Source organism: Rhinolophus hipposideros (assembly GCF_964194185.1).
Source record: "Rhinolophus hipposideros genome assembly, chromosome: 24".
Taxonomy (NCBI): domain Eukaryota; kingdom Metazoa; phylum Chordata; class Mammalia; order Chiroptera; family Rhinolophidae; genus Rhinolophus; species Rhinolophus hipposideros.
Window position 1 is genome coordinate 20,935,055 of NC_138070.1, and position 27,261 is coordinate 20,962,315.

At 51.6% G+C, this 27,261-nt stretch overlaps 1 pseudogene across 1 annotated transcript in view; it reads left to right on the forward strand.

Moving 5' to 3' along the window:
• The first annotated feature begins 22,950 nt into the window (after nt 1-22,950).
• LOC308492648 (sodium/glucose cotransporter 1-like) overlaps nt 22,951-27,261 on the forward strand; it is a 61,990-nt pseudogene continuing 57,679 nt past the window's right edge. The window contains exon 1 of the transcript XR_013995420.1: nt 22,951-23,083. The product of XR_013995420.1 is annotated as a sodium/glucose cotransporter 1-like (transcript). The remainder of the gene's footprint in view (nt 23,084-27,261) is intronic.

The following is a 27,261-nucleotide window of genomic DNA, read 5'->3' on the forward strand; positions in this document are numbered from 1 at the left end:
GAGGAATCTGGAAGGATATCTCAGACAGACAAATGCCCCGGGACAGACAGATTCCCTAAGGAATATTAAGATCTCAAAGCGGATGCCAGCCAGCACAAAGGAGCGCCCTGGTGGGTGGCAATTTATAAGGATGTGTGAACCTGAGGAGAGATTGAGGCCAAAGAGAGGCCCAGATCTTCTATAATTAGGGTACTGAGATTCTCCCTACAGACATGGTAGGGCTCGCTCCATGTCCCCCCCTAGTTGTCCCCAGCCCCGCTCCTTGTACCCATCAACTCTCAATAAAGTGTCCTCATTGTCAATCAGAAATTGTGCTCTCTACTCATTTATTTTGCCTCATATTTAATTTGAGACCTCTATTCATTCTTGGGATGGGGTGGGGGGAATTCCTGGCACCCAATGGGAAGGCACCCCGTGGTGAGAGGCTCAAGTCAGGACGTAAAGACCGGGTCACCACTCAGTACCTCTGCCTTATCCCTACCCCTGTTCCTCCTCCAGGACACGGCTGTGCCCATTATGTCCCCCTTCCTGGTCGGAGTTGGCCATGGCCGGTGATCTCCAGATCAGCCCTCCCTCCCTGCCCTGGTCGGGACCTTCTACAATCCCCACCTCCCTACCCTCATGTCCTCTCTTTCCTCAGCCTGGAAACCCTGATGTGGCCTGGACTCCCTCTGCTCCTGGCCCTCACCTCTTAGAGTGCCCTCCTCCCGCACTGCCCAGCTCAGCTCCTGCTCCCTCCCTACCACTCCCTCAAGCTGGACCACCCATGGGGTCCAGGACACTCCAGCAGTGTCAGCTTGACAGGCTCTTAAATCTGGGGCCCACCTCAATTCCTCACCTGGCGACAGATTCAGAGGTGTGAGGGGACTAGAAGGAAGACAGCAAGGCCTGCCAGGAGGCTCGGGCACGTGACATAGATAAGCTCGGAGCTCCTCGGGAACCAACGCGAGGAGGGAAGTCGGTGCCTCATAACTTCTCTGAGATTAAACAAAGCCTTCGCTGGAGGAAAATTGGTATTCCAAGCATCTTGTACCAGTTATAAGTGAGGACATGCTTTCCCTGAGGCCTCAGCCTTGATGGGAATGAGGTTCTGACACACACAGGTGACCTCCCTGCAGCCTCAGAATGAGGGGACCAGAAGCTGGTTACAGCTGCCACTGCACGGAGAGCCCTCTGTGTGACTGTCTTTGTCACCGCCACGTCACCACTTCTGTGGGGTGCAGGGTAGGGGGTTTACATAGTAACAGTCACCTGATTTGCTCTAGAGTAGCCCGGCCAGCTAAGTAAGCTCCTCTGTCTGGATCCTGGGTGGACCCTTGACACAAAATCACAACACACACCCATCACACACCCAAGGCCACTCCACCCTTGCCTGACACCCCCCTGGGTGTCCCAGGACCCCTGAGCTGTCCCTTACTCACTCACAGTCCAGTTCTGCCACCTGGGAGCAAAGCGGGGTGGAACACTGTCAGGTATGTGGCATGGAAAGGCTCCTGTCATCTTCCCAGGGGGCGTTAATTATTGGCAACCATGTCCATCAGATTGTGGACATCAGCAGGAAAACCAGGTCCTGTGTGGTGACTTTGTGAGGCTGTGAAGTTCTCAGGGTCTCCCTGAGGATGAAGGTCCCTGGGCTCCGGTCCTTCACCACACTTTGGGGGAGTGAAGGGGTTGGGGGCAGTGCCAGCGGGTCAGGTACACCTCACTGCGGGCAGGGGGTGCCATGGAGGGGCCACACTGAGATCCTGGGTATGTCTCTCCCTTGGTTCCCGCATTAGCTTCCTGTGGACGACATAACAAATCATGGCAAACTCCGTGGCTCAAAACAACACACACATGTTCTCTCACAGGTCTGCAGGCCAGAAGTCCCAAATGAGTCCTACAGGCCAAGACGGAACTGTCGGCAGGGACACACGCCCGGAGGCTCCTGGGGAGAAGGGTTCCTTGCCTTTTTGGCTTCTAGAAGCACCTGCATTCCTTGGCCTGGGGCCCCTTCCTCCAACATCAAAGCCATTCTAGCTTCTCCACATCTCTCTCCCCTTCTCCCTGACCTCTGCATCTATTGCCACATACCTTCTCTCACTCGCACACTCCTGCCTCCCTCTTTCCCTTATAAAGACCCTCCATGAATATCAGAGCACATATGTCTTTACAGATAAATGTTTTCAGATGTTTTTGGTAGATACCCAGGAGAGGGATTGCTGGGTCATGTGGTAATTCTATTCGTAATTTTTTGAGGAACCTTCACACTGCCTTCCATAACGGCTGCACCAGTCTGCATTCCCACCAACAGTGTATGAGGGTTCCTTTTCTCCACAGCCTCTCCAACACTTGTTACTATTTGTCTTGTTGATGATAGCCATTCTGACTGGGGTGAGGTGATATCTCATTGTGGTTTTTATTTGTATTTCTCTTGAGGATTAGTGATGTTGAGCATTTTTTCATATGTCTATTGGCCATCTATATGTCCTCTTTGGAGAAAAGTCTATTCAGGTCCTCTGCCCATTTTTAATTGGATTGTTTGTTTTTACCAACCATTGTCACCCCAATAAACTTTAATTTAAAAAAAACCTACATGGGGCCACCCAGAAAATCCTGTATAATCTCCCCACCTTAAGGGCCTTAACTCCATCAATCTGCTACATCCTTATTGCCACATAAGGAACAGGATCTGGAGATTAGGATGGGTACCCCCTTGGTGGGGTTGACTATAGTCGACTCCATATCCCAGTTCCCCACTCCTGGGGCCTTCCCAGACCGGCCGCAGCCCTCTTTCTCCCTGGTCTCCTGTGGCCACTTTTCTTCCTGAGGTCACAGGGGAGGAGCATTGAATTTAGCTTCGGCGTTGGGGCATTCCCTTCCGATGGCCCCAGCCAAACGCTTTCCAGGTCTTACCTCTCGATCACCAGACCACTCTTGGATCCTGTTCTGGTCCCTGGACTACAGATGGAGACAACGAGGCCCAGAGACCCTGAGTAACCTGCCCAGAGTCACAGCAGGGACTGGAATAATGGCCACCTGGTTCCAGATCTCAGCTCCTGACCCCAGGTTCCTGCCACCCTCGGCCTCCTGCCCATCCAGCCTGGCCTTTCTGATTATCCACCTTCCTCCCTGGACACCTCCAGGCCTATCTATACCCAGACCCCTCTACCCTTGGACATATAGCCTAAGGGGACAGAATTGTTGGGGTCAACAAGGGACCAAGGGGGACAGCGGCCTCAGGTCAGTGAGGCTGGCTTCCTCAGCCTCTTCCCCTTCCTCTGGGTCAAAAATCAGTGTCAGGGCACTTGAAAGAGGGTCCAAGAGAGGTTTCCTCTTCCTGGGAACCCACCTCAGTCTGGGTTCTCGGAGGTGAGGGTCACCACTTGCCCCAACACCAGAGGGTCAGTCCCTGGCAGGTGGCTTCCCAGGCCAATCCCCTCACTCCCTGGTCCCAGCTGCTCCCCCTCAGGATGCAGGAATTCTTATCAACACCTTGAGCCAGGAATGCTCTCTGAGGAAAAAACACACAGAGCTGTGAGTCTGGGGGTCCCGGGAAAGGGAGCCCAGAGCCGAGCGCAGCAGGCGCTCCAGAGCTGGCCATGGAATGGTAGCACTGACTCATTTGAAACTCGCAGGGAGCAGGCCAGGACAGCACACACCCTGACCAGAGAGAACACCGGTGGCTTCCCTTTTTCCTGCTCCTGATGCCTAACCCCAAGTCCACTGCCATTCCTGCCCTTTCCTGACAAGAAACCCCCAGGCTCCCATTTCCTCCGGGATCACATCTGCTGCCCCGTGAGATGTCACCAAAGCTCCAGGAAAAGGTGCACAGAAGCGTCAGCAGAGGGAACCTGACTTCTGAGATCCTCACACCCTCAGATGGACAGACACCCTATGAAGGAGAGGCACACACAATCCAGGCTGCCATCGTGTGGGGGCACTTTACCTCTATAATCCACCTCGCAAAACCTCTCTTGCCCCCAGACCCTCAATGAAATCTCAGTGACACCCCATTTCCCTGATATCACTGATGGCATGACACTGCAGTCCCTTCCCCTCACACCCCTGGGAGCAAAGGTTGATGCTGAGACTGGAGCAATAACTGGCCCCATCCAGGTCCCAGGCCACCGCCACCAATCAGCAGCAGTTTCCATGTGCTGAGCATGCCCAATCCTGGCCCTGCCTGGTCCCACTGCAGCAGTCATGCAGGGCCCTGCCCAGACACCTGGCCAGTGGTCAGGGTTACCTCAGGGCCCCCATTACCTCTCCATGAGAGGATAGTTTCTCAGTCCCAGTACCAGCATTCAGACCTCAACATGTCCGTGTGAAGGACCAGTGTTCCGCCAGATGGCCGTCATAAGACCACAGACATGCTCTTACTGGAAAGAAGTAACCTGGAAATCCTGAAATGCCTGGACGCGGGGATGGCTCATCCTGACAAACCCTTGAAGATTTTATTCCCCGTAAGAAAACAATGGGACAACTATGTGTGTGAACAAACCTCAGAGGGATTGTGTGGAGAAGACACTCTAAACCTGGGACACAGGCCACGCCCGCAGGATCTCTGACCTCTGACACCCCTCCGTTGGCAGGCAGCTCCAGTAGCTTCCAAGGCACTTGGTCACTCCAGGGTAAACCATCTGGTTTGCTCAGGCTGCCCCCCTCCCGGCACCCACTAGGTCCCAACCCTTGAGCACGACCCATCTGGGCCAACCCATTGTCCTATCACCCTCTCCTGTCCCCGTGGCCATAAGCCCACTCTATCTCCCTACCCAGAACCCATCTTGGATGCCACCTTCTCTCCAGTTGCACCTACCTCTCTCCTGCCCCTTGCAGCACATCTCTGGGGTACTCCACGCCCCCTCCTTTCTTGCCATCATCTCATCTCTCCCCTACACTTGCCAAGGAATCAATGGCCTTCAAATGGCCAAATCTAACAGTCCCCTCACTATCTTCCCCATTGTCGACCTCTGGCTGGCCTTGAGCACCATGCACCATCCTCTCCATCTTGAAACTCCTCAGCCCCTCAAACCATTCTCCTGGATCTGCTTTTCTATCCTCTATCCTCCCTGATCTGTTGGTTCTGTTGTTGCCTTCAGGGACAGAGGGAGCCAGCCAGCCCGTCGGCTGCTCTTTGCTTCTCTGTCTATGTAAGATCATAAACTGGCTGGATCTAGAAGGGGCTCCTTAGTTCTTTATCACCCAGTCTCCCAGTCTTGTCTTGGGCTTGACAACCAGGGTTGCAGACAGGGCTCAGGATGGTAGGTGCTCGAGGGCAGGGGTTGCACCTCCCTCAGTCCCTCAGAGGATCAACTGGGTGCTGGGCGAGGCATTGCTGAGCCCCTGGGTGGCTACTGCCCACTTGTGGGATTGTCCCCAGCGCTGTCCAATTGTGGTTTTCTCTTCAGCTCTGTTCAATTGTAGCATTGCCCCCAACTCTGCCATTTGTGGGATCATTCACAGTTCTACCAGTATGGAATTTTCCCCAGCTCTTCCCACTTGTGGGATTTCCCCCAGTTCTACCCAACTGTGGGTTTGTCTCCAGTTCTGCTCAGTGAAGGGACTGTCCCCAGCTCTGCCCAACTGTGGCACTGTCCCCAGTTCTGCCCAATGGTGGGGTTGTCCCCTGCTCTTCCCAATTGTGGGATTGTCCCCAGTTCTGCCCTGTTGTGGGTTTGTCTCCAGCTCTACCTGTTTGAAGCATTGTCCCCAGCCCTGCCCAATTGTGGGTTTGTCTTCAGCTCTGCTCAACTATGGAATTGTCCCGAGCTCTGCCCCTTGTGGGATTATCCCTAGTTGAGATTGTTCCCTGCTCTGCCCAGTAATGGGATTGCTCCCAGCTCTGCTCTGATGTTATCTCACCTGCCACGAAGACACTGAACCTGGCCAAGTGCTGCTTGAAGGAAGTTCTGCACTGATGTTTGACATGCTTCACCTCCTGTGATCCCCAGGCCACCCGGGAGGTGGGTGCGAACACCCCCATACCTTACAGATGAGGAGACAGAAGTTCTGGGAGCTGAGGTAGCCTGCCTGTGTCCCACAAGTGATCGGTATCACACGAATGGTGGGCACAGGGTCTCCTGACCCAAGGTCAACAAAATGCCATCCTATCTTCCTGGATGTCAGACTAAGAAGGCCATGACGACTATGTCCCATAGATGCTCAGGGCCACACAGACTGTGGGCACTCAGGGCCTCTGACCTATGGTCACCCCCACTCCTAAGGAGGCTGTGCCTGGGCCGGAGCGGGAGAATGTGCTGAGTACATGGATATCTGAGGCATCCTTAATGCTCTGTGGGTGGGGGGACCTAGGTTCCTCAACCTCTATTGACTCAGTAAGGGCAAGAGGCAGGCAGGAGGGGAGCCACGGACCCTCTGAGTCCACATTGCAGAGAAGGAGCAGGTGTTGGGCCCCATTTCACAGATGAGAATATTGAGGCTCTGATATGGGGAGCTGTCCCGGGTCACAGGGTGAGTTGCTGGCTGACTTGCCCCACCCCCCGTCTCTTTCCACAGCTCCCCAATCTTGCGTGACGTGTCATTCATTCATTCACTCATTCATTCAGCAGCCCTCAGTGAGCACGGCTGTGGGGACAAAGAGATGAGGATGGCCTGCCCTAGATGAGCTCGTGCACTATGGGGAGCAGACCTGGAGACCACTGCTGACCCTCAGCCCTGTCCTCAAGCCCGTGGGGTCAGCCCCAGCTCAGGGAGTTCTGATGCAGCATGAGCGTCTCCCCGCACACACAGGACAAGTTTCACCCACAGAAACATCTGTGGATGCCCATAGCTCCATGTGGCACCTCTCCGGGCATGTCACAATCCCTCATGGACCCTCAAAGTCTCTGTTATGTCCCATTTCACAGAAGGGACACTGACCATGAGGGCTGCACTGGGGCTGCCCTGTCCAGCTCAGAGCCAGGGCAGCCCATGGGAGTGATGGCCCCAGGACACTGGGTGAGTCTCTGCTGGGCAAACCCCTCATGAACAGAGAAGAGTGGCAGGGCCCGGAGTAGGGCTTGGCTTGGCCTTGCCCTGCCTCTCTGTGCAATCTGAGCAGCCCCCTCCCTCTGGGGCCTCCTTCCTGCTGGTGGCCAAGGCTGAGGAGGCATTCAGTCAGATGGGGGAGGAGGACTGTGGCTTCCCTCACAGCCAACCAAAAATACAGAGCCCAGAATAGTCTCTGGCAGAGGGGCCCTGGGGGAGGGGAAGGGAGGTGACTACTCAGGGCCCTGGGGGAGGGTAAGAAAGAAGAGGTGACTGTGCAGGGCCCTGGGGGAAGGGAGGGGAAGAGAAGTGACTGTTCATGGCTCGGGGGGTGGGGGGGAAGGGAGGAAGGACTGATGGGGACCTAGGGGAGGCCTGGCAGCTTCTACTGATCAGAGCTGAGTGAATTTCCCATCTGCCTGCTCCCCTGTGAGACCTGCAAAGGCACTGAGAGAGTGTCTCCCAGACAGCACAGTAGTCACTGAGCCCAGCAGTGGTGAGACGGGGGTTTTGCCCCTAGACTGTGTCTCACAGAGACACTCACCAGGAAACAGACACACCAGACCTGGGTATGCGCACTTCCCAGCACAAAGGTCCAAACCCAGGTTTCCAGCCACCTTGAAAATACAGCTTCCAGGGGTGCCACAAAACAGTCAACTGTCCCCTGCAATGCCTGTTGGTTTAGTGACACATGACACTGTGCAATGACAATCACATATCTCAGAGTGGGCTCTCCTTTGCCCCCTTCTGCCCGACGTATCAGCCTCATCTTGGAGGCTGTCACCCCTGTCACCCCTGGCCAGGTTGTGCCCTCCCCTCCCCCCGGCTTATCCAAGGTCAGATCTCATATCAACTTCCTCCCAGCGGGAAGTGTGGAAGGAATAGGGCCTGGGTGCCCTGGGCCCTGGCTGCTCACACAGAAGCATGCCAAACCAGCGTCCATGGGGCCAGGCCCCTGGGTCTCCCCCAAAACACTGCTGTGCAAAGGCCCCAAGAGGCACCTCTCTGCAGGAGCGTTCGCAAAGACTCCCTCTGGGCTGATCTGGGGGAACGTCTGTCATATACATTCACCTTGAGGAATTGTCATCAGGACTTGGGGACAAAAACACAGTGATGTGGTGGTAAGTGGAGTTACGCAGGTCCAGTCTATGGAGCAGTTGTTTAAAAAGCTAGTTGGTCACTTAGGACCAAAGCAAATCTAATCCTGTTGGGCCAGGAATCCACAGTGATGGCCTCCCTCAGAGCACACGTGCCCAGGGTCTACTTTTTGGGGTAACCTGGTCCTAGATTTCCCTAGACATTCCCAGTTCGTGCCTGTGTTCTGGCATAATTATTAATCGTGCCTCTTCCACTCCCAGAAATGCCCCAGTTTGGACAATAAATGTTGGTTGTCCAAGCTCAGAGTAACAACTGGATGACTAAATGATGCTCCTTGTAGTGGGTTAAAATGGAAGGGGAGCCAAGGCCCTGTGGTCAGCTGTGCCAGACACTGTGCAGCTCCATCTGGTGCTCTGTGGGTCTGACCTGGACCGAGGCACGAGCAGCCTCACCAGGGGTCCCACCCAGGCAGTCACCGTGGGATTCCAGGTCTCTGCAGGCCCTGTGTGGGGCCCCTGGCTGTGACTCAGACCATGAAAGGCCCATATGTGACCCTGACACCATTTCCTACCCAAGGACAGTACAGTATGTGCAGGGACCAGCAAAGGACGAGTCCACTGGGCAGCCCTTATCCCTGGGGAAACTGGCAGAAATCAAGGAAAATGTCTCAGAGCTGCCAGAACAGAGACCAAGTGAAGGCTGGGTCACTTCTGTTGCCAGCATCACAGAGCTGGGGTCATCAGATGCCTCCAGGTCCACTCTGGGGACAGAGTGGCTGATGGTCGCATGACCCACCATGGTACCTGCCATGCTCCTATGTCCACACAAGCCACCCCTTTGTGGTGACTCTCTCTTTCTCGTGTGGTCACATCAATAGCCCAGGTCCCTCCTGCTCCTTAGCATCTGGCCTGGGGACATCTCAGGTCAGGGCTGATGTCCCCTGTGCCGAGGATTACACTGGGCTCTGGAGCCTGGACCACCCATGAGTCCTCAGTTGATGGGCCGTCCCTGCCCACCCAGTGCCCAGACCATGTGGGGAAATGTCAGAGTCTCCTGACAGCCCTGGGAGTAGAGAAGAAGCCATGGTCAGACCTGGCCTGGTTCCCAACAGAGGACAGAAAGGCTTCAAGTGCTGGGGGGCTGAGAGCGGCTCTCTGAGGGAAGGGCGACTGGGCAGAGCAGGCTGGAGGTGGGACCCCAGACCAGCCAGGTGAGCCCTGTTCTCAGGTATCCTGGGTCAGAAAGGGCCTTCGGCTCTGTTCTAGAGTGGACTATGGCCCAGTGTGGATGAGGCCCCAGTGTAGACACTGCCCAGAGCAAAGGCACCCATTCAGCATCTCCTTTTTGAGCACGTACTATGTGTGAGACACAGTGGTGGGAAACACAGCCTCGGCACTGCTCAGAGCGCTCACGTTTGGGGAAAACGGGAATCAGCCCAATAGAGAGTGAATGGTGTGTAGGAGATGGCATCCATGCCGTGGAGAAAATAAAATGGGGGTGCCAGGGAGCGTTCAGCAGGGGTCTCACAAGGGGTGACGTCCAAGAAGCTGGAAGCGGCCAAGGGCCAGGTGGAGCCCTGACTTGAGGCCAGGAGCCTGCAGCTAGGGTTGGTGGCTTAGGGCCTCAGTTTCCCTTCTGTACAGCTGGGTTCATAATAATGGAACCTTACTCCTTGGAGGGAAGGATGATCAGATGGAAAATGGATGTTTTGATTGTCTCTGTGGCTAACTGTTGTTTCCGTTATCGCTGGGCTGCTCCCCACCAGCCGGCCTCAGGCCAGCACCCCTGGGCTCCCGCGGGCATCTCACCCTCACCCCAGTGCAGCTGGCCTGGCGAAACCAAGAGTCCATGATGCCCGAAATAGCCAGGAAACTCTGACTAGCCCCAGCCCTAACAGCAGGTGCCTTCTCCCCAGGGTAGGGGGTGGAGTAAGGGGCTCCAGCTCTAGAAGCTTCCACCACCCCAGCTGGAGAAGGGGCCCGCATCCCAGCACCAAGGCCACCAAGCACCTGTGCCCAGGCCTGAGCCTGGCAGCATCTGGAGATCATAATCAATTCTATCCCAGAATCTCGTGTTTGTTCAAGTCATATCCCCTCCCCTGGAACTTTTGTAAATGCCAAGACACAGAGCTGCAGCTGACCACAGAACACAATCAAACACTCCGACCTCAGAGTGTGGCTGGACATGGGACACTGTGGGTCACACCTCACCTGCTGCCCCCAGGCCTGGGGCTCTTCAGGGGGTCTGGGCCAAGTATGGGAAGGGAGAGAGAAATGTGGGCCCTCACAATCACTGCCCAGGGAGCCTGGGATCTGGGGTAATTATGAAGAACCCAGAAGTTCAGCTGTCCCCCACAAGACCTCACAGGGTTCTCCCCCAGTAGACAGGACCTAAGATTGGTCAATCCTTGCCCATCTGTCCATACATGTATTTGTACTTCTGTTCATGTACCTGTCCATTCATCCATCATCCATACCTTCATCCATCCATCCATCCATCCATCCATCCATCCATCCATCCATCCACAAAGTCTCCCAGGCTGGGGACCTGGTCCATGTGGGATTCTCAGCTGTCATTTCCCAAGCAAGGCAGGACTGGCCAAGTCAAGGTCAAAGTGAGGCCTGGAATGTGCTTGCTTCACCATGAGAGGAGCGGGAATCAGGCCCTAGGGTCCCTGTTCCCTGCCCAGTCTGCCACAGGCTGGGTCTAGATGCTGAGGGCAAAGACAGGGAAGCGAGAGGTGTGCCGGAAGCATCAGGGTGATGATGCTTGATGACCCCTGTCCACTGGGTCACCAGACTCTCCAAGCACCCACATTATAGGCTTCTCCAATGCACCCTTCAGGCTGACCTTCCTCTTCTCACCTCTCCCCCTGTCCTTCTCTAATCAGAGAGGTTGCCCGTCCACCCACTCCCGTTCATGACATTCAAAGGTCTGATGGGAATGGAGATAGGGGACCAAGGACCCAGCCATAGTTCCCTGGGTTCACCCCCAAAGATGGCAAATCCCTTCTAGCAGTGGGACTTCACTAGCTCATTCTCAGGGGACACTGCTAATAGCTTCCCCAGCCCAAGGAAGCCAGGAGCCAGGCCTGCTGGCCATGGCCATTACACCATGTCACCGACACATGAGATGTGCAGTGTCTGATGGGTAAGTGTCCCCACCCAAGAGCCTTGGGGAGGATGGCCCTCCCCCAAGCCATGACCAATCTGCTCATCATCAACCTCTAATCACTCCTCACCTCCCCTGTGACAGGTACCACATGTGCCAGCCCAGGTCATGTCCTGGAGGTGAAGCCAGGTCAGGGAGACTCCGCTCTTCCCAACCCAGAGCTCAGGGCACAGACAAGGCCCTCCTACCCTAAGCATTAGTGGGAAAGACAAGGAGTGAGCAACCCTGGGGTGCTGGACAGTCAGCAAATGTGATCTGGGGGCAGCAGCAACTTGAGCCGCTCAAAAGAGGGCCTGGGAGCTGGGCAGCTAGGGCTGCAGGACAGGGGGGAAAAGGGCATCGTGGAGGCTCAGTATGAGCAAAAGCACAGAAAGGGCAACTACAGTGCCCCTCAGCCAATGCACGGAAGCCTGCGGTGAAGGCCCCTGACCTCTCTACCTCACTAATCCCGGACTCCTGTCTCCCAGGCTGCCTGGCCCAACATCTTGCTCACCAGGCAAAAAGCCCTTGCATTCTATGCCTCATAGCCAGGCCCTGCCCTGGAGAGGACGGAGAATCAGACATAGACAGCAACGCCAGGCAGAGAGGGGATGTGCAGAGGCTACTGGAAAGAAGGTCCTGGGGAATACACAGGAGTTCTCCAGGGTAGACGGGAAGTCTGTGCCACAGGGAGGGGTGAGGTGGATCAGGGGTGCAGTGATGGGACTCAGAAGGGGCAAGGCCAGGGATAGAGGTCCTGGAGGCCTCAGCACTGACCAGATGTGTGATTCCAAAAGTTGCTGCACCCTGAGACACTACTGAGTGGCCTATTGTCCCTGTACCATCTGTAAAACACAGGAGATGAGTTATCTGGCTGAGCCACTCACAGCTTCTGTGAGCTGACAGCCAGGATCATGGTCCCATTTCACAGATAGGAAAACTGAGGCTCAAAATGCTTAACATCCCAAAGAGCAAGACAGAGTCAGCCTAGGGCTTCCCATCTGATGGATGTGGAAATTGAGGCCAGCAGAGGATGAAACCTGCCTGGGCTTACACAGGGGTGGTCTGTGTGGCATACTGCCTTCTGCCAGGCGCCAAATATGCTCACATGAGGTGACCTCTTCCATTCATCCCCCAGCCCTGACTCCATTTCTGGCGTGCAAAGAGGAAGCCTGAATGTGGACACAGTGGCCACCCCTTCACCCTATGGCTGGGAGGAGAAAGGACTGGCTGGTAAAAGGCCTTGGGGAGACTCTATGGTGGGAGCCCAGACTCCACAGTCAGACTGGGAGAGTTCCCTATCCACACGCAGCCCTTGACCTTGAAAGATTTGCTTCCACTCTTTGGGCCCTATTTTCCTCCCTCACAGGGTGGGCTTGGAGATTAAAGAAGATGCCCGTGATGTGGCTGGCTCGTGGTGACCCTTACTAAACCCCAGCCATTGCTGCCATTTCCTGAGCCTTTGCAATGGACTGCCTCTGACACGTTATGTGACCCTGAGCAAATTCCTTTCCCTCTCTGGGCCCCAGCCTTCCTCTCTGCTCAAGGAGCTGGGTGAGGGGCCCTGAGGTCCAGAAATTGTAGGAAAACTGTGGAGTTCCTGAATGAAGGGCTTGGGCAGGAATGCCCTGGGCCTGCAGGGGCAGTGAGGCCTGAGGTGGGAGCAGGTGGGGGGTGGGGGCAAAAAAGGGGGGGTGCTAGCTAGCCTTGCCTACAGCTGGCCACCTCTGGGAATCCCCAGGCTAAAGTTAACCCAGCGTTGGCTGAAACCAGAACTCAGGGTGGCAAAAGAGGAGAAATAAGGGGAAGAGAAACTGAGCCCATGGCCAGCAGGGCGTGGGACCAGTGACAAACAGGGCCAGGTGTGGCCCAGGAATCAGACTGCGCAGTTTCAGAGCTGCAGCCGGATGTTTGTGCAGCTCACAGGTGGGGGTAGCAGAGCCCAATCCCCACCCAGGGCCCCCACCCATGGCCCCCACCCATGGCCCCCTCCCAGCCCTGGCTTGGGCCTGGTGCTGCCCCCTGGCTGCCTCCCCACATCCTCCCTGAATTTCATCCTGAGTCCTAGAATCCTCAAGGGCCTGACTGCAAGGGGTCTCAGAACTGCTAGTGGCCGCCCTCTTTGTCAGCAGGGTTTCAGGGAGGGGATGGCCTGGGTCACAGAGTGAGTGGGCACCAGAGGGAGGGGCCGGGCTCTGGAGCTGCAGCCTTCGCCCTTCCTACAGCAGAATGAGTGGGTGAGTGGGCCAGCAGGTGAGCACAGGCGTCCTGACTTTCCAAGAACCCATGGTTCCAGGGGGCCCGGGGAGACTCAGTCCAGCCTTTCAGAAGGGAATTTTCCCCATGTCCACGGCCTGGGAAGGCACTCTCCTTTGACCCCAGCGGTCCTGCTGGTAGGAATTAATCATGAAGACATCTCAGGGCCAGTGCATGGAGATGCCAACGTGCTCCCTGCAGTGCATATCTAACAGCAATACGTTACACATGGCCTGATGTCCTCAGCCCCAAACTGCCTTGGAGACAGGCCATGGATGGATTCCACCGTGGGGGAGAGTGGGACTCAGGCAGGTGACAATAGAAGGTCTCGCCTGAGCCCATCTTTGTGAAAAGGACTCAACTATATGCAGAGAAATGTCTGGAAAGATCCACCCTGACAGTAGTGAGAGCAGATATTTGCTTTATGTTCTTCTTTATAATTCTGCTTCCTGATTTCTCAAAGGACATGTATTACTTTTATAATCAGAAAGCAAAACAATGAACTGATTTAAGATCAATGATCCCCTAAAAATGATGTATTAGAGTTGAATGACATCTGAAAAGGCTTGAACATAATGTTATCCCAAAGAGGTCACAAGACGTGACATATGAGAGTGTGTCTCTAAAGCTACAACCTATCTACGTCCTTATTCATGTCTGTTACCTGGGGTTTCCTATGGGGTGGAACTATAGGTAATGTTGGGTTTTATTTTGCACATTTGACTTTTCTGATTTTTGTATAATGGTTATACGTTTATTGTGTAATCATGAAAAACAGAGGATTTTTTTCACTTAAGCATATTTATTCCAATTAATTTAACATCCAAAAATATTTATTGTTTGCCTGCTACATCCAAGACAGGCTGGGTGCAGGGTCTGGGTTTATGCTGATAAAAAAGACAGAATTGTCTCTTGGACAGTGGGATGATGGGGGAAATGCATATGAAGAGAGGTCACCACAGTATTAACATGGATTCTTTTTGTTTATTAAGCTTTTTTTATTAAGCTTATTGACATTGGTTAATAAAATTATACAGGTTTCAAGTATACAATTCTATAATACATTACTATGGATTCTTATCCCTAAGTCTTAGTCCTGTTCAAATCCATGAAACTCTCTCACAGCTCCAGCCCCACAGAGGCAGGAAGCAGAGAGAAAGTTGCTGGGCCATGGCATAAACAAGAGGTATTCCAGGGGGTGGTGAATCCTCAGCAGCAGGCATTTAGCAAAGAGGACTAGAGAAAAAGCAACTCCGTTTACACACAGTTAAAAACAGAAGAGTGAGTAATTGCAAACCAAAGTTTAAGCAATTTCTGCAAAGAGTAACTAAAAACTCGCCTATGAATAAAGCAGGTTGGTGGGAGACAAGGTCAGTCCAGGGCTGGCAGAAGTTGTGAAGGGAAGAAGCACTATCTGGCCTAGACCAGGATGGACTTGGAGAGTTTTCACCTGTTCCTGGGTCAGGGAGAATATGTGGCAGGTCCGAGCATGATGTGTGGAGGCGGGAAGACCTAGGTTGACAAACTTCTCTACCACATAGGTGAAAATTTACCTTGACAGTCTCTCTCCTAGTTGAGGCTGGTAATATTAGTTGTTACATCTCACGTCCATTATGGGGAACATGAGAGAATGTACATAAATCCCTTAACAGAATACCTGGTTCAATGAATGATAGAAACAGGGTAGAAACTGTTACTGGAATTTCACTCTATATTACCTAGTTTGTTAATTCTAATTCTATTTATGTTAGCTATCTAGTCACTTGTATATATGTCACTTCTTTTCTCATAGTCACAAAATCTTGGTTTAAAGAAACTCTCCACTTAAGGTCACGGCCAGCACTCTGTTCTATAAGTGACATGTAGACAGACACCATACCTCAGCTGTTCACTCCACACTTTCTCCCCAGAAAAATACAAGTTTTTAATACAAATCAGTGTCTAGAGTTATGACCTAGAGCCCAAAATGGCAGAAACTCAGCCACGTCTCCAGCCTGCCTGCTTCCTGCCTCAGCTCCCTCTGCCAGGACCCTCACTGACAAGGGAAGAGCTGCAGGCCCCAAGAGATGCAGCCCCTTCACAGGTCTGTAGGCTCTTCATCTCATCAAGGTTGTCAATAAATGGCCTGAATGAGGGAAGGAAGAAAAGAAGGGAGGGAAGGAAGGAGGGAAGGAGAAAGAGATGGATGGGTGGATAGACGTGTGCATGGGTGAATGACTGAGGGTTGGGTGAATGGATGAGAGGGTGGATTGGTGGATGAATGGGTGGATGGGTAGTCATATGGGTGAATGGATAGTTGAATAGCTGGGTGAGTGGGGGAAAGAATGAAGAGAGAGGTGGATGATTGATGGATGTGTGGGTGGATGGGTAGAAATGGATGGACGGATGGACAGATGAATGGATGGTGAATAGACGGATGGGTAAATGGATGAGTGGATAGATTGGTGGGTGCATGCATGGGTGGGGTGGGTAGTTGGATGGCTGAATGGATGGACAGAGAGTTGGCCGGGTGGGTAGGTCCTAATCATGAGAAACACAGAATGTGGGTGCCTGGCAGCTCTGTGGAGAGGGACTGAACCCAACACTTGGGTTTTAGTCCCAGATCTGATACTGACTAGTATGACCTTGGACCATTTCTTTAATGTCTCTAAGCCTTGTCCCCTCATAGGCAAAGAGGATGCTGGTCCTCGCCCTGCCTACAAACTGCTGGGAAGGACAGTGAGGGGCACACATAATGGAAATGCGTCAGAAAGCCTAGAAAGCTTCTTAGGTTCACCTTCGTGTTGGAAGGACATTGCAGGCATCATGCTGATTCCCCGAGGATTGGATCACAACTTGTGGTAAGAGTCTGAGCTGGGAGCCCAGACAGACCTGAGTTCTAGTCCTGGCTCCACCGCTTTCCAAGTGTGCGACCTTGGGCTGGTGACTGTCCTCTCTGTGCCCTCCCTATGATGTGGAGGTGCTGATCGTGGCAGCTATCCCTCGGGCTGTGTGAGGATTCAGGGGGATAATTCTGGAAAGCACTGAGCACAGCACCAGCAATGATGGATCCAAGGTCTGCCTTGTGGGGTCACAAAAAAGAGACCCAACCTCACCTCTTTATCTAGTCGAGTGCGCTGAAGGCCAGGAGGTTGTTCTAGGATCTCTAACTGAAGAAGTTACAAAAGTCTGCAATGTGTCTGTATAAATGTGCTTCATGGAGACGTCCAGGCCTTTGTGCAGAAAGAGGCCATGACGCAGCGAGGGTTAATCACATTCCTTTAATCCCAGAGCCTCATTTAGGAGACTGAGACCCGAGGCCCGTCCAAGAGCACACAGTGGGTCAGGGGACAGCAGAGTATGGGCATTCAGCCCCGTGGGAACCCCTGCCGGCCTGAGTAGAATTACAACCACCTGGAAGCAGCGTGCGCCACTCAGAAGCTGCAAGAGTTGGGAGGAGAGAAAATAGCAGGGGCCATCGTTTGGATCGAGCAGTACGATTGGGGGGGGGGAATTTCAACTTTCTTTTCAATTTGTCTTTCAAGTTTGTTACAAGAAATCTTTAACATTAAAGTTGAGGGAGAAAGAGGTAGTGGCTGGTGGCAAAACATCTCGACCCTGTCTCCCAGGGGACCTTCATTTCTAAGTTCGTGAGCTTGTGCTAACAAAAATCAACTAAACACGAGGCCCAAACAAAGGGAAATAGAGTTTAAGCAAACACAGAGTGAGCCAAAAGCACTTGGAGCACATAATCTGGGAAAATAATTACCATTCCTGGAAGGAATTTCTCTCCTGTGTCAGGGGCCATCTTGTCAGAGAGGTGCAGGTGCCTCCAGGCCCCAAACTCCAGGCCCAGGTGGAGGCAACAGGGTGTAGAAGAGCTACAAGGACACAGGGGTCAGCCCAGCGTCAGCGAGAGTCACCTTGTTTGTTTTCTGAGTTCCTCTTAAAATAGTTTATTGGTCTTGGTCTTTGGTTTAAAAACAATAACTGCTCACTGTAAACAATGTGAAAAGTACAGAAAAACAAACGGGGGGAAGTAAACTCACCCTCACACGTCTCCCAGAAGAACCACTGTTAATATTTTCATAGATCTCCTACTTTAATTGTAAACTCTAACAACCATTACATAAATAAATAAAATGTGTCTATAAAGTTTAAAAAGTACTTAGAAACGTGTGACTGTTGCACAACCTAGTAGAATGTACTGGGTGACTGTCGTGCGGGGCAGCCTGGGGGTGTCTGGCCCCGCTCCACACACAAGAACGCAGAACATGGTGAGGCCAAAAAGGAACACCCACGGAGCCATAGGTCGGGGAATCATATCACTATATTCTCACTGGCGGCATCCGCCTTGCTGCAATTCGCTCATGCTAGCCCCCATTTTTCTGCTAGCGTAGCCACGGCAGTTATATTAGTGGCCAATGGCTCACTGGTTACAGCTGACGGCCAACTAGCCACAGCTGATGGCCATCAAATCACAGCTGATGGCCATCTACTACCCGAGCCAGCACCTTTCTATGTGAAGCGGACAGCCTGGAAACTGCTTTCTGGGGTTCTGTCCCCACAGTGACCATACATAAAATTGTGGATTTTAAAGTGGTGAATTCTTCGTGAATGTGAACGTCCCATCAAGCAGCCTCCCAGGCTAATAACGTGGTCGGGGTCCCAGTGCTTCATCTTTACTTTTCCTTGGAGTTCTGTGTCTTCTGTGTGTGCCCTTGAACCAACTATTTTTCAGCTTCATCTGTTTTTGAACTTCACATAGATTGAGTTAGAGTGTGTGCTTTCTTTCTCTCCACACTGCATCTCTGATATCCACCCACTGCTCACGGAAGAACCGTGCCCGGCTGTGCATCCGGCCAGCGGCCACACTGGGCAGATCTGCCCCGGAGCAGGCCCATCAACCGTGCCTGGAGCCCAGAGTGAGGGTCTCTCCAGGGCAACTCATTGTTGACCTTTGTCTGTTTTCAAAAATGGAGACAGCTTAATTTTTTCCTGATTATACAAAGAAATACAAAGATTCTTTAAAAATAAACAGAAAAAAAGTACAAAGAAGAAAAGTTTCCAGCACAGCCTACAGATAGATCTGCGCTGCTTGTATCTGGAGTGTGTCCTGCCAAACTTGACCTCAGATTTCACGTAGACAACTGATCGATGAAAGATAGGTAGATAGATAGATGGATAGATAGATAGAAAAATAGATAGATGATAGACAGATAGACAGATAATAGATGATAGATAATAGATAGAAAGATAAGTAGATAGATAGATAGATAGATAGATAGAGAAAAATAGATGATAGATGGATAGATAGATGACAGATAATGTTAGATAATAGACAGACAGACAGACTGACTGAACAGTTTTACCTTCCCACTGAGCCCCACACCCACACAGGTGCGTAACCTGTGTCTGCATCACACTGTGAACGTGCAGCTCTAACAACACTCAGGCTGACCATGCTGGGTCCAGATAAGACTGTTCCCCCCAGGACAAAGCCAATACCCAGCCTCTGTCCCTGTGCGCGGGTCCCACCAATGACTTCCGGTTGACCTTCCCCATATAGATCAAAGGTTGTGCCTGTCTAAGATTTTGGAAGCATGTTACAGACCAACTTCCAGACCTTCCAGAAAGGGAAGCATGTACCACACCCTTCCACACACCTCAGAGCCTGGGAGGAACCCCTGGGTCCCAAGGGAGGGATGGCATGGGCTGGACATAGAGGCACCCAAGGACACTGCCCTCCCTGTCCCACCCTGACCCCTGCTGTCCTCTGAGACAGGGGCAGAGAGGGGCCCTAATGCCTCTTCCCAGCTCCTCAAGGCACCCACCACCAGGTGACCTGAGTCCCCTCCAGAAGGCCCCTCCTCAGGAAGGCCTTGGAGGCCTCTCCCCACCACAGTTGCTCTGTGTGTCCCCTGGCAACACCAGGCACCCCTCCCATCTTCCCCTGACCTGCTCATCCCAACTCCCATTTAGGAGGGGAAGGCTCAGGGCTTTGAGCTAGGCCTCTGGCTGCCTAGGGGGACTGCAGACATGTGAGTGTTAGAAGACGGGGGCTGGAGATGCGGGCTGTGGGCTGGGGTCTGTGGGGGTCTGCAAATGTGGGGCTGTGAGGGGCACAAGAAGCCCTGTTGGTGGCCCCCACAGTCAGAGCCCAGGGAGGGGATTTGGTCCTCTCCACCCCAGACAACATGGCCCCTCAGTTTCTGAAGCTAGAGACCCCAGTCTGGTCTTCCTGCGGCAGCTGCCCTTTTTGTGGGGGATGGGTCAGGAGAGCTCCAGCTCCAATACCTCCAGCAGCAAGGCCTGGTACCCTCACCCCCGACCTCAGTCTCAGAGTCTGGGGTCAGGCCCATCAGGGGTCCCACCTGCCAAGCTTGGCTGCTACAGGAGCCAGAGGGAGGCTGGTGTGAGGAGGGCGAGGTGGAGTCAATGGGCAAGCCTAGAAGGGGCCTTAGAGATTGGGCCCCACCACTCAGCTAACACAGGAGAAACCGAGGCCTACAGGCAGCAAAGGATTTGAGACTCAAGGCCCAGTGCTCTCACCCCCACAGTACTCACACGCCTTTGGCCCTGAGGGGCCCCTTTTGGCTGGGCTCCAGCCCTGTGACCTGCACCCTAAGACTCAACATTGGCCACTCGGAGCTGAGGAGCCCTCAGGGTCCACAGTCAAGGCCATATTGTCAGCACTACCCCCTGCAGGCCTCCAGGCCCCAGCCCAGCTTGGCTCATGCAGGCCCAGCACCTTCCTTCCCTCCTCTGGGCTGCAGATCTGAAGCACACTCAAGACTGAACATCAGCTTCCCAGTCTCTCAGCTAACCACCTTGCACCCCAACCAAGATCCAGGCTCAGGGGCAGCGCCCGCTGGGAGCAGGGAGCCCCATGTGACCTCCATGTAAGTGGGTCTCAGCCCCACCCTGAGCAGACAGAACATGAGGGGCCTCGGAAATGTTTGTAATGAACGTGAGGGCTATACAATGTCTGAGAGGAGAAGCTGTCTTCCTCTGCCACCCCCACTTTCAGGCCTCAGGGAGCACAGTGAGCCCACTGCCCTGCACTCTACAATCGCCCCACAAACCCAGGTCCCTTCTGACAGACCAGGCCCCACTCCCGAGTTCTCCCCCAGCCCAAGGGGCTCAGGTCCACACCTGGGGAGAGGAGCTCCGGCTTGTCAGGAGCTGACCTGGGAGCAGGATGGCCAAGTGATGAGGATCCCAGCCAGGCAGTCACCACATACCATGTAGGGGTGTCACCCAGACAGGGACGTCATTGCCTTCACCACTGTCTTCCATGGGCCATGCAGGTTCTCGACTGCATTCCTGGTCAAATATCCCGACAGTCCCTGCACACCACCCTCTCACACCCTCACAGTCACACACATTTACACTCGCATGCACACACAACTCATACACGCTCACACACATGCTCACACACAGTCACACAGGAGCACACTCGAGCTGACAGTGCCCTCTAGTGGCCACTGTTGTCACTTCTCATAAAGGTCACACACCAGTAATAACCCCAGGAGTGTTCATCAGAAATCCTGGCTGCACAAGATCATTCTCCCCTTTCACAGGAGAGGGAGGGATATGACCTGGCCAAGGTCACACAGGAGGTAAGGGGTAGAGCCCTGGGCCTCGAATCCCGGGCCAGTGCTCTCACCCCCTCCCACTTGGCCCGGGTGCTCAGATTCCAGCTCATTCCAGCTCTCAAGTCCCCGCCACAACTCAGAGGTATGACCGTTGCCCACGGGAGAGGTTGGGGCAGAGAAGCTGAGGGGTCTTATACCCACCTCCAACATACACAGGGTGCACGGCCCTCAGGGTGGAAGAAGGTACCTTGGGAAAGAAGAATTTTCAGACTAGACAGTCCCTGAGATGGAGCACCTCCATGCTGGATGAGAGGTGTCAGGAGGGGAGGAGGCTGGGCTTTAGGGAAACACAAAAGATGCCTAAAACACTGACACAGAAGACACACACTCACCACACAGAAGCAACAAATGCTGACCTGGGTCAACTAGCTCCTTTGCTTTTATAAAGAGAAGATAAACAATTGGTCATGCTGGACTCCCCTTGTCTCCTGCCCCCCCACTCCCAGTCCCATGCTCTCCCTCCTTCCCTGGAAGAAACCTAGTGCCTTTCATTCCACATGTAACCACTGAGCAGCTTCAAAGACAAGCGCTGCTTTAGGCCCTGGGGACACAGCAGTGGCCTCGGAGACCAAGTCCTGGAGCAAAGTTCCAGTGGGTGACAGAGGCCAGAATAACACATTATTCTATAATACATGATGTGATGAGTTCTTTAGTAAAAGAAGGGGCTAAAGGGGGGAGAAAGTGACTGCTGGTTTAGATGCATGGTCAGGAGAAGCCAGCCCTGAATGGAGCTAGGGGACCAGCCGGGAAGGTGTTTGGAAATGAGTGCTCCGGGCAGCAGGTACAGCAAGTGCAAAGGCCCTGGGGTGGAATGTGCCTAACAAGTTGCAGGAACAGCAAAGAGGCTAGTGTGGCCAGATCCAAGGAAGAGGGGGAAGGCAGGAGAGGAAGCCAGCGCCTCCCTGGGGCCTTGCAGATCATGCTGAGCACCTTGCATTTTGTTCCAAGTTTTCAAATGTACCTGAAGGACACCCCACCACAACCACACTCCGTCTAACGTCCTGCAAATACATCTCTACCACTGGGATCCAACCACGTCAAATAGAGAGAGCTAGATGGCTGTGTGGGAACAGACAGAACCCTACCGGCTGGTCCCGGTGGGTGGACATTTGGCCAGTTCCGGTTCTTCTTTCACAAACGTGGCCCAGGGAACCCCTACACGTCCCTATGTATACAGCAGCCCTTCTGGAGGGTACACACCTAGACCTGGAAACTGGGGGACACGGAGTCTATGTTCAGGTTTCCTGTGAGCTGCAGCCTGCTCTCTGGAGCAATGGGACTAATTTACATGCCAGCGACAGGCCACGGTCCCATTCCCACGTCAGCCCTTCCTTGGGTTGTTGACGCTCAGATCTTGAAATCCCCAGGAGTGCGCGTCCCCCTCGTGGCATTGAGAACTCAGGAGGTAAATCCCACGCGGCGTCACTCGGCAGTCACTAAGCCCCGCCACCCTGACCCCCACTCTGCCTCAGTCTCCTGCGACCCTGGACTCCCTAGCTTCAGTGTCCCGTGGCGTCACTGGGAAGTCCCCGATCCCGCCTCGAGGTCCGGGTCTCCACTCCTCTGGTCTGCGCGCTGGAGCCCCACCCTGCGCTTCTAGCAAGGGGAGAGAGACCCCTGGCGGCCGCGGAGGGTGAGGCGGGTCCGGGAGCCTGGACAGGATTGCTGGAGTTAGAGGCGGACCCACCGGGCGACTCCTGGGTACAGCACAGAGATCCCAGGAACCCCTCCCTGGGACCCACACTCCAGGCAGAAGCTGGGCCAGGGGTGCGCCCATAGCTGGGGAAAACTCCAGGTCGCCTCCTCAGTTGGGGACAGCGCGACTCAGCTTCTGGGTCCTCAAGGACAGAGGGGAGAATGCTGACCTTGAAGCTGCCCAGACGACCAGGAAAAAAAGCACTCTTCTCCGTCAAAAGGATCTGAGCTTCGCTTAATTCGAATCAGCTCCTCGACGTCTGACCCCCTTAAAAAAGGTACAGGAATTTTGCACCTTGAACCAATTCTCAGGGGAATGTACTAATTAATTTGGGGGAAATGTGACATCTTTACCACTTTGAATCTTTCAATTCATGACTATCCTCTCTCCCATTAATAGATTTATAATTTTTAATAATAATTAATAATTTTCAGTGAAGTTGTTAGTCGAGTTTTCCCCATAAACACATGGCTTGGACATCTCTTTAGATTAATTTCTAGTTAACTATATTTTGTAATATACCAAATAGCAATTGTAAGTTGCACCCTTCTTAAATCTTAGTTTCTATTCATTTGCGATACATAAAGATATAATAAGTTCCTATATGGAAATTGGATCTGGTAAATTCGCCATACTTTTTCATAGATTCATTAATTTATCTGTACATTCTGTGGGACTTGCCACATACTTAAACAATATCCTCGGTGAATAATAACAGTTTTGTTCTCAGTTCTTACACATATCTTTCCCTTGCCTTACTCCCTCTACTGGTTCTCTGTATCAGGTGCGACAATAGAGAGAATAACGGGAGGGAGCTGAGGGTAAGGGGGATCAAATATATGATGATGGAAGGAGAACTGACTCTGGGTGGTGAACACACAATGGGATTTATAGTTGATGTCATACAGAATTGTACACCTCAAATTATGTAATTTCATTAACAATTGTCACCCCAATAAATAAATTTAAATTAAAAAAAAGAAAAAAAGAAAAGAAAAACATAAATAAATAAATAAGTGGAAATAGAGAGAAGAACGCATCCTTGTCACCAAGGGATGTTTTTTAACATTTAAGAGTTGAAACATGACACCTACTATAGTTTTCTTTAAAGATTCTCTCACCAAATTAAGGAAGTTCTCTTGTGTTCCTTGTATGATAAGTGGGTTTTTCAAAATAATTTTTTGGATTTTATTCACTGCTTTTTCTGCATCTTCTGATATGACTTTTTCTCTTTTAATGTTGCGAATTGTGCAGATTTTTCTAATGTGGAACCAACTTGCATTCTAGGAAAGCATGAACCAGACTTGTCCATTAGGTGTTATCCTGAATTACCCCTGAATTCAGCGTGCTGCTATTTTGTTCAGACGTTTGCAGCTCTATTCCTGAGTGACATAGAGCTATAATCCTTCTTTCACTGCCCTTGTCAGGTTTTGCAATGGAGATTGTGTTTGCTTCATAAAATGAGACATTGTTTATTCTCAAAAAGAATTGTTTCTCCTCTGGAGGGATTTGTGTAAGGTTGGAATTGCTTACCAGTGAAGGTCTCTGAGCCAGTTTTCTTTGTAAGAAAGAGTATTTTTGACTACAGATTCAATTCCTTTAAAAGAGTTGAGATTTACAGTTTTTTCTTGAGTCAAATATATGTGTTTGATTAGAGTTTTCTAGGAATGTCCTCATTTCATCTCAAATGATTGACATAATGCTGTTATGATAGACTCTGATTATCCATTTTAGGTATTTCATGTCTGTAAAAATGTCCCCCTTTGCATTCCTGATATGTGTGATTTTTGCCTTCTTTCTTTTGTTCTTGATAAATTCACCAAAGCATTTTTCAATTTCAGTCATATCGTAAAGGAACCAACTCTCTGATTTCTTGCTTTGTCATCCCCACTATTTGGTATCTATTTCTTTAGCATTTGTCCTTCTCTTTCTTATTTCCTTCATTCTATTTTTCTTTAAGATAATTTTCTTTTTTAACTTTGTGATATATATGCTTAGTTCACTAATTTTCAGTCTTTTCATTTCCTGTGAAACTTCTATGTAGACTTTAAGGGTATCAATTTCCCTCTATGTACTACACCCTCTGTATTCCACAAGGGTTTTATGTAGTGATTTCATCATTGTTCACTAAAAAATGTTATCTAATTTCCAATTTGAGTACTTCCCCAAACTATTGGGAGCAGATTTCTTTATTTCCAAACATCTGAGGATGTCTAGTTATTGATTTCTAGTTTGTCAGTGATTTCTAGTATTTTGCTTATAGAATATATGCTGAATGGTTTCAGTGATTTGAAATTTGTTTAGGCTTGCTTTATGACCCAGTATATGGTCAATTTTGTCAATGCTCCTTTTCTGCTTGAAAGGAATATACGTACTGTAACTCTGGATGCATGTTCTAGATATAAGTACATGAGGTCAAGTCAGTGAAATCTTCCAATCTGCTGTTATCGGCTTCAGGTTACTTCAGGGAATGCTTCTTGACCTTAAAACTTTTAAATCTAATATCAATATGACTACCTACACCAGCTTCCTTTGGGATAGGAACTTCATAGTATCTTTTCCCATCCATAGTATCTTTTCAGTTACTTTTAACTCAACTGAATCACCTCGCCCACCATTCCCAGAAAGGGAGCTCTTCTCCAAATTTCATAAAGAATTATGAAACATTCATTTGTGAAATGTCTACCAAGCATTTACATTGTGTGCAAGAGTCATGTCTGTGCCCCTTGTATCTTCAATAGTTTGATTGCCTTAGTATGGTGGAAATTCTTGGCCCTTTCCTTCATTCTCTGAGGTGGGAGCAGAAGAGCTGGGCACCTCTCCATGTTTCCAGAGCATGTGTGCAGACCTCTGCTTAGTGCCAGTCAGTGATCCTGTGAGACATACCAAAAAAAAAAAAAAAGGCCTCAAACAGGGAAGGAATTATTGGCTCATGGAATTGGAAATCTAGATATGAGATACTCAGGGCCACCTGAAACCCAAAGGCCCTGGCCCTGTTTCTCTAAGATTCTCCCTGCCATGCTCTGGTTCGTACATTGGCTGGCTTCCCCTCATGAAGGCAAAAATGGCTCTGTTAGATCAGAGTCTCATCTCTGCACATGACATAGAGAAGGAGGTCTTGAGCCTGGTTTCCTGATGGGTCTACACAGTATGCTGGGACCACCAGGAGATGGCTAGCTGCAGCACTACAGCCCCACTCAGGAGTGACCCTGAAGGATGGCAGTGAAGGACACCTCTCCCAGGGACAGAAGACTGAGGGTACGTTTCAGATCTGCTTGACCTGGATTGAGCAATGGCAAGAAATATGGATCTACACTGGTTCATAGGAGTTACCAGTGGTAGGGCTAGATGGTCAGTATTATAGGCTGTTTGTGTCCTCCCAAAATTCATATGTTTAAGCCCTTACCATCATTATGGTGGTAGTATTTGGATATGGGGCATTTGGGAGGTCAGGGAAGACAAGAGAGAAATCTATCTATCCATCTCCATCTCCATCTCCATCTCCATCTCCATCTCCATCTCCATCTCCATCTCCACGCACAGAGGAAAGTCCATACTAGCACACAGTGAGAAGGCAGCCATTTGCAAGCCAGGAATGTGACCCTCACCAGGAACTGCATCGCCAGCACCTTGATCTAGGACTTCCCAGCCTCCAGAACTGTGAGAAATAAATGTCTGCAGTTTAACCCACCCAGTCTATGGTGTTTTGTTATCTGACTGAGACAGTCAGGGACTCTGAAGGATCAATGATCTTGGAATGGACTCTGTGTAAAGATATTCACATCCCATCTCACCAAATGACCGATGAACACTCTGCGAGGAGACCTCCATCATCAGGTGGACAAAATGACACACTCCCTGATGTCAATGGACCTCATTTCCAACCATGCTAGTGTTTGCCCACTGGGCTCATGAACAAAAGTGCCAGTGGTGGAAGGTAGGGGTGCAGGGCATGAACTGGTGGACACCGTCTCCCGCTTACCAGGCTGATCCAGATACTGCTGCCACCTAGTGGCTAATCGGCCAAGAGCAGAGAACAACGCGGAGCCCCATATATAGCACCATTCCCTGGGGGACCAGCCTGCCACCTGGTGGCAGGTTGATTCCATTGCACCTCTTCCATCTGGGAAGGCGTACAAATTCTGGATATGGATTTGCCTTCCTTCCCTGTAATGCTTCTTCCAGCACCACCATCCCTGGACCCTTGGAATGCCTTAGCCACCATCTATCATGGAATTGTCCACAGCATTGTGTCCATCAAGGAATTTACATATTCCACAGCAAAGGAAGTGCAACATGGAATTAACTGGTTTTAGCATATACTCCATTGTCCAGAAGCAACTGGCCTAATTAAAAGTGAACTGGCTTACTGAAGACTCCGTGATAGCACAAATTGAGAGAGAACACCCTGAAATACAGACTTCTGCAGTTTATGCTTTGAATCAAAGGCCGTTA